At 40.3% G+C, this 10,339-nt stretch overlaps 1 non-coding gene across 1 annotated transcript; it reads left to right on the top strand.

The window, feature by feature from the left end:
- The first annotated feature begins 10,005 nt into the window (after nt 1-10,005).
- On the top strand, nt 10,006-10,112 carry LOC117127046. Its single transcript, XR_004449804.1, has one exon. It is a non-coding gene; the product is annotated as a small nucleolar RNA R71 (small nucleolar RNA).
- Nucleotides 10,113-10,339: the final 227 nt, after the last annotated feature.

Below are 10,339 nucleotides of genomic sequence, written 5' to 3'. Positions count from 1 at the left end.
GAAAAAATAAAAATCCCGGGCGTAGCCCGGGTTAATCCCTAGTATATACTATATAAAAATTGAGACTATAAGTCATTGAAGGCATCCACGTAGGATTTAAAACCTCTAGTCGTGTTTTGACACATCAGATATTTAATTTGTTATTTTTAAATGTGTCAATGTTTCCAAAAAGTGGAATTACCACTAATACCACTTCCATAATACTACTTTTCAACTTTACCATTGAAATTTTAATGGCTAAAGTACCATTATACCATTATTTAATCAAACATAAACATATGTCTTTTCCAACAAGAATTTTCAAATTCAAAATCCCAAATTGATCGACGAATCCGGCGAGAGATTTGACGATTCCGATGAGAGATTCGACGATTCCGGCGAGAGATTCGATGATTCCAGCGAAAGATTCGACGACTTCGGCGATTTCACTGGCGAGATTTGATTATTCAGACGACGTTGACGTCCGACGAGATTTGGCGAAGACTACAAGCTCAAACGAATAGAACAATCTCTCTTCACGAACATAACAAAGGTCAGAGGATAATAGATAGTGATTTTCGTCTCTTTTTTGTAATTTTTGCTTGGTTTCTCAAAATCGATCGGTTTCTGAGAAGGAGACAAAGTTTTTTTCATGAAGTTTTCAAATCTCAGATTTATAAAACCTTATAAATTTTTATCTATGAGGAACATAGTGTTATGTATTTTTCTTTTTGATATATCTTGTTGATCATTCCTTCTCTAATCCCCGTGTTCTTATAATCAGGTTATGATGATCGAAATATGTTCTATATGTGGAGAATGGAAACTAATAAATGGAATTCGCTGGGATTTCATAGTGGATGATCAACGAGGATCCTCTCTTAGTATGATTCATAAAGATATCAGCTACAATGATTTGATTATGGCTGTTTTAGAAGATTTTGGAATTGATGGCAACAAAAACAATGTAAATCTTAGCTATGCTTCACCTTCAAAATTAAACTTTGGTACAAAAGAGCTTCCTCCAGCATTTATTAGGAATGATCGTCAAGTAACATCTTATATGAGTAAACTTAAAGAGAATGGAGACCTTCATCTATGTGTAACCATTAAGGTAACTGCATGAAACTCTTTTGCTAACTTGTTTGTTTATTAGAGTTATCAGTTATTTTATAAAGTAGTATGTAGTAGTAATGATTTGCTCATTGCTTGAAGAAGTATGCCATAGCAGTATCTATTACAACTTTTACATTTATAAGACTTTATAATAATAATTGTACATTTTGGAGGATCATTACCACATATATTTTAACTATTAGCTTTTATGTTTTTTTTTTAATGTTTCAGAGAAGAGCTCAATTATCACCAATGATTATGTCAAATATGATCCAGTCACGGGGTGAAGTTTTAATTAATCATGATTTGCCTATTGTTGGAAATAGTAATCCGCTTGAGGTATTTATTACAACTCTTATATTTATAAGGCCTTGTAAATGATTCTATATTTAGCTTTATTTTTTTATGTTTCAGAGGAAATCACAAATATCACCAATGATTGTGTCAAATATGGTTCAGACACAGGATAAGTGTTAATTACTAATGATTTGCTTATTGCTTGTAGTAAAAATTTCTGTCAGGTATTTATGACACCTTTAAAATTTATAACAACCTTATAAAATACAAGATACAAGATTCATTAATAGCTTTGTGTTTTTATGTTTCAGAGAGGAACACAAAAATCACCGTTGATTATGTCAAACATGATTCATACACAAGATGAAATTCTTGTGTTCTTGTGTTCTCGTGGTAGTCTATGAAGCCCGAGCTGGTTGTACAAACCGAACCCAGTACTGATCCATATGGTCCTTGAAGGATCCTAAGATCGGATTGCCCTCGACTGGATTCGTTTAGGATATGAACTCCGGAAAGGAGAACTGATGGATCCTTAGGTCGCACAAGGGTTGCGGATGTTCCCTTGATATTCCCGGCTTCAATGGCGCTTGATATGACTCACAAGTCCGCCAAGGAAGATCTTGAACTGGTTGCTTGATATGACTCACAAGACCAACTAGTTGAGAAGTGAATTGCTCGGATATATTATAAACTCAGAAACTTAATCCAAAATGATTTGATTTTATTAATTAAATGAAACACTTATTTATAGTACAAGTAGGAGACAAATGGGATACTTGACTAGAGTTTGAAAGACAAATAAAATTAAAGACATTTGACTAGAATTTTGAAAGACAAAGAAGAAAGAGTCTTCAATTTGTGGACTGGTCAAAGTGACCATTCGGCTGGCTTGTGTTCGGCTGGTTGAACCGCGGCAAGGAGTAGGACGGTCGCGGGCCGGTCCGTCTGTTCCGACTTGTCCGTCTCCTGAACCATCTTCGACCATAATCGTCCTAAGTCTTCTGAAAGATGAAGAATCAGTGCCTTAGAGAGATTCGGATGATAAAAGTGCATGAACTGATCAAATGGATCGATCAGTTCGTCAATACGGTCGGTACGTTCCAAACGGGCAAGAAGAGAGAAGTCCGAATCTAGGCATCAGTTTGGACTTCCTTTCTTCCGGAAATCGTTCCTTCCTCAAATGAACCCAAACCAAGTCACCTTCGTTGAAAACCAACTCCTTTCGCTTCTTGTTGGCATATCTTTTGTAACCCTCGATTTTTGTTTCAATGTTGACTCGAACTTATTCATGAAGTTTCTTGATAGTGTCCGCCCTTCTTTTACCATCTGTACTAACTCTTTCACTCAACGGCAAAGGTAAAAGATCAAGTGGAGATAAGGGGTTAAACCATAAACAACTTCAAAAGGAGAGAACTTTGTAGCTGAATGCATAGCATGATTATAAGCAAACTCAACATGAGGCAAGCAATCTTTCCAAGACTTAAGATTTTTCTTGACCAAAGATCTAAGCAAAGCAGACAAAGTTCGATTAACAACTTCAGTTTGACCATCAGTTTGCGGATGACAAGTTGTGGAAAACATCAATCTCGTTCCTAACTTAGACCACAAAGTTTTCCAAAAATAACTAAGAAACGTAGCATCACGATCAGAAACAATGGTCTTAGGCATTCCATGCAATCTCACAATTTCCCTAAAGAACAGATCAGCAACTTGTACAGCATCATCAGTTTTATGGCAAGGAATAAAGTGAGCCATTTTCAAAAATCTATCTACAACCACAAAGATAGAGTCTCGTCCATTCTTAGTTCTAGGTAAACCAAGAACAAAATCCATAGAAATATCAATCCAAGGATGAGAAGGAATGGGTAAGGCCGAGTACAAACCGTGATTGGATGCTTTGGCTTTGGACTTCTTGCACACCACACATCGGCCACAAATTTTCTCAACGTCCTTCATCAAACTAGGCCAATAGAAATGATCATACACGGCCTTGTATGTCTTCTTGATTCCAAAGTGTCCCATAAGACCTCCTCCATGAGATTTCCTGAGAAACAACTCCCTCAAAGAACATTGGGGCACACACAAACGGTTATCATAGAAAAGAAAACCAGAAATCCGATAGTATTTGCCATAAGCCACTCGGGAACACTTGTTGAAAATTTCTTTAAAATCCGGATCAGAAGCATACAAGTCTTTGATAAATTCAAAACCAAGAAGTTTTGTTTCGAGGGCTGAAAGAAGAGTATACCTTCGGGACAAAGCATCAGCCACAACGTTTTCCTTACCTTGCTTGTATTTGATGACATAAGGAAATGTCTTAATGAATTCAACCCAGCGGGCATGCCTCTTATTCAGCTTCTGTTGGCCCTTAAGGTGTTTCAGGGACTGATGATCCGTGTGGATAATGAATTCCTTAGGCCAAAGATAGTGTTGCCACGTTTGAAGGGCTCTCACCAGGGCATACAGCTCTTGATCATAAGTTGGGTAGTTGAGTGTGGCGCCACTAAGCTTCTCACTGAAATAAGCAATGGGCTTCCTATCCTGCATCAAAACTGAACCAATACCAACACCCGATGCATCACATTCGATCTCAAACGTTTTAGAAAAGTCAGGAAGAACAAGTAAAGGGGCGTTAGTCAACTTCCCTTTAAGGATTTGGAAAGCTTCTTCTTGAGCTTGTTCCCATTTGAACCCAACATTCTTTTTGATGACTTCGGTCAATGGAGCCGCTATGGTACTGAAGTATTGGACGAACCATCAGTAACTACATTGTTCACACGAGGAATAAAGGTAAAGAAGATAGAGGAAAAATTTCGACTCAACACCGAGATGTCGTAGAGGAGACTTTTCAGAGCCACCGATGAAGCATTTGAGTTGATCAAGGTGACAAGGCTTTTGCAATCCGAGAAGACTTCTAGATCATGGTAGCCTGCATTTGCTGCAGCTAGTAGTGTAGATTTAATTGCTTTTGGAAAGTCCAGCCCAGCCTGCTATTACCATTGCTCTCCTGCCAAGCTGCATCAGAAAAACATTCTATCGAGAGGGAGTTACCCGAGCCTCTTGGAAGGTATAGCGACCAAAGTGACGGCTGCTCCGCCTAGTTGCAACGAGGAGAAAGTCTCATCAAGGTGCAGATACCTGTTTCAGAACCAATCATAACAGAATACTACCCAAAGACTACAGAATCTTGTGATAAGAAAGAACCATGTGGACTTACCCAAAGATTGATGCAAACATTGGTGTCAAAAAGATCAAGTGATCTGAGTTTTAGTCAGGCTTCCTGCAGTAAGAAACATCATAAAAGCCATCAGATATCTGAAGCATAAAGCATGGATACTATAACAAGAAGGCATCAAAATAGAACCTTTAGTAGCGCTGTAGAAGTAAACATCGTAGCTAACCACACTGCCAAATATAGATGTGTAGAGAAGTGCTATGATATCATTTGTGGATAGCTCTTGAAGACTGCCGTTAACCAGGTCATGGTTTATACCAGAAATAGTCAAAAGAGGAAGGCCACCGATAACCATATGATGCAGATGAAATTTGAGTTGAGACATGTTTAGTTTAGTTCATGGAAGGAGAAGTCTGACAATGAGATGCGCTACATGGATAGCTCTTACATGGGTAGCTCTTGATCGATTTGATGCGTTAGACTTGCGATTTGATCTCTACATCTGAAGCTTGCAGGGATCCGATAAATCCTCAACAAGAGAAGAAAGCTTTTTCTTTATACGTAAATATACAGTGTGTGACAGCTGATGTTAGGAGTTTTCAAGGCTCCTAAGACAAATGTTGTAGTATAGAAGATTGTCGAACCAGTTCTGAGGGATATCAAAGCACTGAGAATGCAAGTACTCACTTAATCTAAGTGCAACCAATGATTTAGATGAGTTTTAAACTACTACTAATACTAGAAAGCAATAACAGAATGATACTTTCTTGACTAAAGGAAAAGAGAACTCATGGGCATAGGGATTAGACCTTGGGTGATCAAGTATCGAACTAAAGATGGCAAATGATCAATCAAACTATCAACCTTAAGCCTAGACACAATTCTAAGCAAGCTCTATGTCTAGATGAATGCTCATTTGCTAACATATCTCAAACATCAAATGTCTTTGGTTGAATAATATGAAAGCAATCATTAATAACAAGTCTATTAGCTATCTTAGCATCTTTAACAACAAATGTCTTTGGCAAAGTATACTAAAAGCCTAGGAGAGTTGTCTCGGGCATTTCATCGAACACCTTTCGGGTGAGAAATGCCTAAGGATCAACTTTTGAGTGGCCAACTCAGAAGATGCATTATGATTACTCTACTAGCAAGGAAATATGAATGATCTACACTAAAACATCCTAGCTCTAACCTAATCACCCTTAATCTCCCTAACCCATGAATTCAAAAGATGATTACTCACTAATCTCCATGATTCCTCTTAAACCCATATTGGATTTCAGATTAATCATGTAAAGAAATAGATAAGAAATCAACAAGAACACAAGAACATAACAATCAAAATCCAAAAGATGAACTTCTCAAGAGAGTTCTTGTGTCTTTCTCAATAGATCAAAAGATAAAAGATAATCTGCCACTGGTGGCTACAAAAGATGTTTAAAACATAGGTTTTTCCAAGTGCAAAACGTCCAAAATAAATTGCAAAAAGGTCCTTAAGAAATCATGATTTTCGGCAGCAAAATAACGCGGAGCGACTTGCAGGTGTCGCTCCGGGAAGTCGCTCCAGGGCCGATTTTTGGTGTGTCCGGGCGAGAGGTCGCGAGCGACTTTGGTGTGTCGCTCCAACGGGTCGCTCTGGATCGGGAGCGACCTTGGTAGGTCGCTCTGAGAGGTCGCTCCAGGCTTCGCTTCGTGTCGTCTCGCCATAGAGACGCGAGCGACCTCGGGGTGTCGCTTTGGGAGGTCGCTCCGAGAAGGGTGTGAGATGCGAGCGACCTCGGTGCGTCGCTCTGGGCAAGTCGCTCTAGCTTCCTACGGGATGAATATGGCGAGCGACTTCACGGGGTCGCTCTAGCTAGGTCGCTCTGAGAGGTGCTTTGGAGCGACCTCATGACGTCGCTGCGGAACCTCGCTCCCATGCTCTGCTCGTCCAATGATCACCTGTTTCACGTCCTTTAAGCTCCAAATGCATCCAAATGTCCCCAAGAACTCCATGTGGCACTCCAACACCTAATGAGGACAATGAATGCAAAATGCAACCTAGACATGGCTAAATCCTAATCTATATGATGAAAATGCTAATGGATGAATGGATAAAACAATGCAAATATGCAAGATATCAACTCCCCCAAACTTGTTCTTTTACTTGTCCACAAGTGAACTTTCTAGAACTCATAGGGAGAGAGGTTGAAGGTGGGAGCACATAGCCAAAAGAAACACAACTAGCACACTCTCTTATTACACTCTAGCTTCTCTAGGCCTATCTTAACTCTTTTTGTTCTTACACTCATCATCAAGCATCCACACATTCAAATCAACCAACTCTCACATTCATTAAGCACAAAACATCAGGTGAATTCTTGCAAATGGTCAGTTGGTCCAAGTCATTTGGTTGGGTAAGGGAAGGCTTTTATTCAAGTGATTCAAGAGGTTCAAAACATATGATCTTTAAGGTGGTTTACTCTCAAAACAAGTAGCCTTGACATTGCACATAATATATCTAAGAAAGGGACCAACTCATGCATACAATGCTCAATCTCCATTGTTCTACCCTTTTCCCAAACATACAAATCACACAATCATTTCCCAATGTCAAACCCTACTCACATCTCTCACCAAAAGATCCTAAGAACTTTAACTCCTTCTCTTTGAAATCTACAAGGGATTTTTCACAACCTCAAAACATTTCTTAGCTCCTAACAACTTTGCTAGCCCCCCTTTTTCTTTTCTTTTTCTTTTCTTTTTCTTTCTCTTTTTTTTTCGTTTTTCTTTTTCCTTTTTTTTTTTAGGTTGGGGGCCAAGACTTTTCGAAACTAGAGCTAGAGGTTCTCTACTTATCCCAGAAAATCAATTCACTTAAGCACAAAGAGTCTATCCTTTTTATTTTTCATTTCTCCCAAATCATGATCACAACACTCACCCTCCCACCTATAGCTAGACAAAAGAGTGTCCAATCTAGCAAAAATGAAGATCAAGCATTGTCGTTCCCGATACTCTCAACATTATGCGCATGTAAGACTTTCCGAAGAAGGCCTCACTCATCAAACAATGAAAGCTTAAAAGGAAGGAAAGGTTTTGGGAGTGGTCTACCACTAGAGTTTGTCAAAAAGATTGGCATAAAAGATGTGACAACTCCAGTGTGTATAGCCATGACTCAGTACACAAGGGACCCTAAGCAAGAAGCATTAAGTTCATTCATTTCTAATAAGGTTGTAGTTGGCTTCAAAGACTGAGTTTCAGCAATCAACAAGTTTCAGGAAGAGTTTTCAAGGCTCGAAACATACAAGTCTTTTTGAGAGGTGCAAAAGCTAGTCAAGTGCAACGTAGTGTTCTTTACAAGGCATTCAAATCATTGCTCCCAATGCAAGTGAATGCAACCTATATGCTCTAGACTCTCCTAAAAATGCAAATGATGCAAACTAAATGATTGATTTTTTTTTTTTATGCAAATAGGTATGCCATGCATGACTCAATGAAACAACATCAAAGCAAACATGATCAAATACTTGGTACCTCCCCCAAACTTGAGTGACACAGTCTCTGTGTCGTCAAGTAGAGAGAGAGATACCGAAAAGAAGACTAATATGCAAAAATGAAATGGTATATACAAGGGAGTGTGGTGGGTTACCTTCTATAGGGAATGAGTAGAGGGAGATGCTCCCTCCTCGTCGTCCTCAGGTGGTAACTCTTCAAGGTGCTCATCAGCAGGGGTGTCCATCTCTTCAATGTAGAAGGCTTGCCCGAACACAGTTGGTTTCCTCATTTTCCTCTTGATGTCAAAGTGGAGGATGTTCTCTTTACCCAAATGGAGATCAATCGTGCCTTCCTTCACATTAACAATAGCTCCTGCTGTAGCTAAGAATGGCCTTCCTAGAATCAATGGATCTTGAGCCTCCTCACCCATCTCAAGCACCACAAAATCTGTAGGTATCTCATACCTTCCAATCTTCACAGGGAGGTCCTCTAAGATGCCCACAGGGTACTTCACTGAACGATCAGCTAACACCAGAGAGAGTCTACACTTCTTGTACTGAGTGAATCCAAGCTTCTTTGCAACAGACAAAGGCATCAAGCTGACACTAGCTCCCAAATCGCAGAGACTTTTCTCAAATACCATAGGTCCAAGAGCACAAGGTAGTGTGAAGCTTCCTGGATCCTCTAATTTCTCTGGAACATCAAGCCTCTGGATGATGGCATTGCACTCATGGGTAAGATTCATCATGCTTTCCATCTCCTTCTTCTTTGCAGCTACAACATCTTTCAGGAAATTGTTGTATTGAGGAATCAACATGAAAGCATCGATGATGGGCATTGCAACCTGAGCTTCACTCATTTGCTTCTCAAACAGAGCTTTGTATTTCTCTAGCAGCTGCTTCTTGAATCTACCAGGGAATGGAAGTTTGGGTTCATAGGGAGGAGGAACAAAAGAACTTTCACTTGCTGGAGTAACAACTTCACCATCCTTTACTGTCTTCTTCTCCTCTCCAACCTTTCCTTTACCTTTGGCTTCCACTATCTTCTCCAAGATCTCGTCATTGATCTTCTCATCAACAATCACCACTTCATCATCTATGTTGATGGCAACCCCCTCACCTAATTTCTCAGCATCCTTGGTGAGGGTTCTAGGAGGTAACTGCTTACCACTCCTAAGGGTGATAGCTTTGGCCTCCTTGGGATTTTGGTCAGACTTTCCAGGTAGAGATCCTTGCTGGCGATTCTGGTGAGTGTTCATGGAAGCAAATTGATTCTCTAAATTCCTGACTGTAGAAGCAAGGTGTGAGAATTTGTTGTTGAGCTCATTGTAGCTCCCATCAATCTTGGAATGAAGGTTCTTCAACTCATAACCAACTTGCTTCTCACTTCTAGTCTGAGACTCCAAGATTTGCTTCAGTAAGGTATCAGTGCTGCTCTCTTGAGGAGCAGAGGAACCAGACGAGGGGTTTTGCTGAGGCTGATAGCTGCCTTGCTGGTTGTTTCTTGGCGGATAGCCACTCTGCTGGTTGTTGGAATAGGACTTCTGTTGGTAGTTGTTGTACTGAAAGTTGGGTTCTTTCTTGTACCAGCTACCATTGTTGTTGATGAAACACAGCTCTTCCTGACCTTCCAAACCCTCAACTTCATGGACAATAGCTGGTGTCTCTTGGCTTGGGTTGCCGACAAAGTGCAGCTGCTCTTGGGTAGCTTTATCAGCAAGGAGGATGTCTATCTTATCCTGTAGAGCTTTCAACTCCTTCCTCGTTTGCTTATCCTCAGTTCTACTGCTTCTGTCGTGGTCTCCACTGTAGACTGCATCACTCTTTACCATGTTGTCAACCAGTTCTTCTGCATCCTCCTCAGTTCTCCCCAAGAAGAACCCATTGCTAGCTGTATCCAGTCTGGCTCTGTACTTAGGAAGAGCACCACGGTAGAATGTGCTCAGCAAGCTCTCCTTAGAAAAGCCATGGTGTGGGCATTGAGCTTGGTAGCCCTTGAATCTCTCCCAGGCTTCACTGAAGCCTTCCAAGTTCTTCTGTTGAAAGCTGGAAATCTCGTTTCTCAGCTTAGCAGTTCTTGAAGTAGAGAAGAACTTCTCCAAGAATGCTTTCTTGCAGTCATCCCAAGTAGTGATGGAGTCACTGGGTAGAGACTTCTCCCACTGACGTGCCTTATCCCCCAAAGAGAAAGGGAATAGCTTGAGCTTTAAGGCATCTTCGGACACACCATTGGTTTTTGACAACCCACAGTAGCTGTCGAACCTGTCCAAGTGATCAAATGGATCCTCTAGAGCCA

Source organism: Brassica rapa, chromosome A07 (genome assembly GCF_000309985.2).
Source record: "Brassica rapa cultivar Chiifu-401-42 chromosome A07, CAAS_Brap_v3.01, whole genome shotgun sequence".
Taxonomy (NCBI): Eukaryota; Viridiplantae; Streptophyta; class Magnoliopsida; order Brassicales; family Brassicaceae; genus Brassica; species Brassica rapa.
This window is presented reverse-complemented; position numbering and strand designations above follow the sequence as displayed.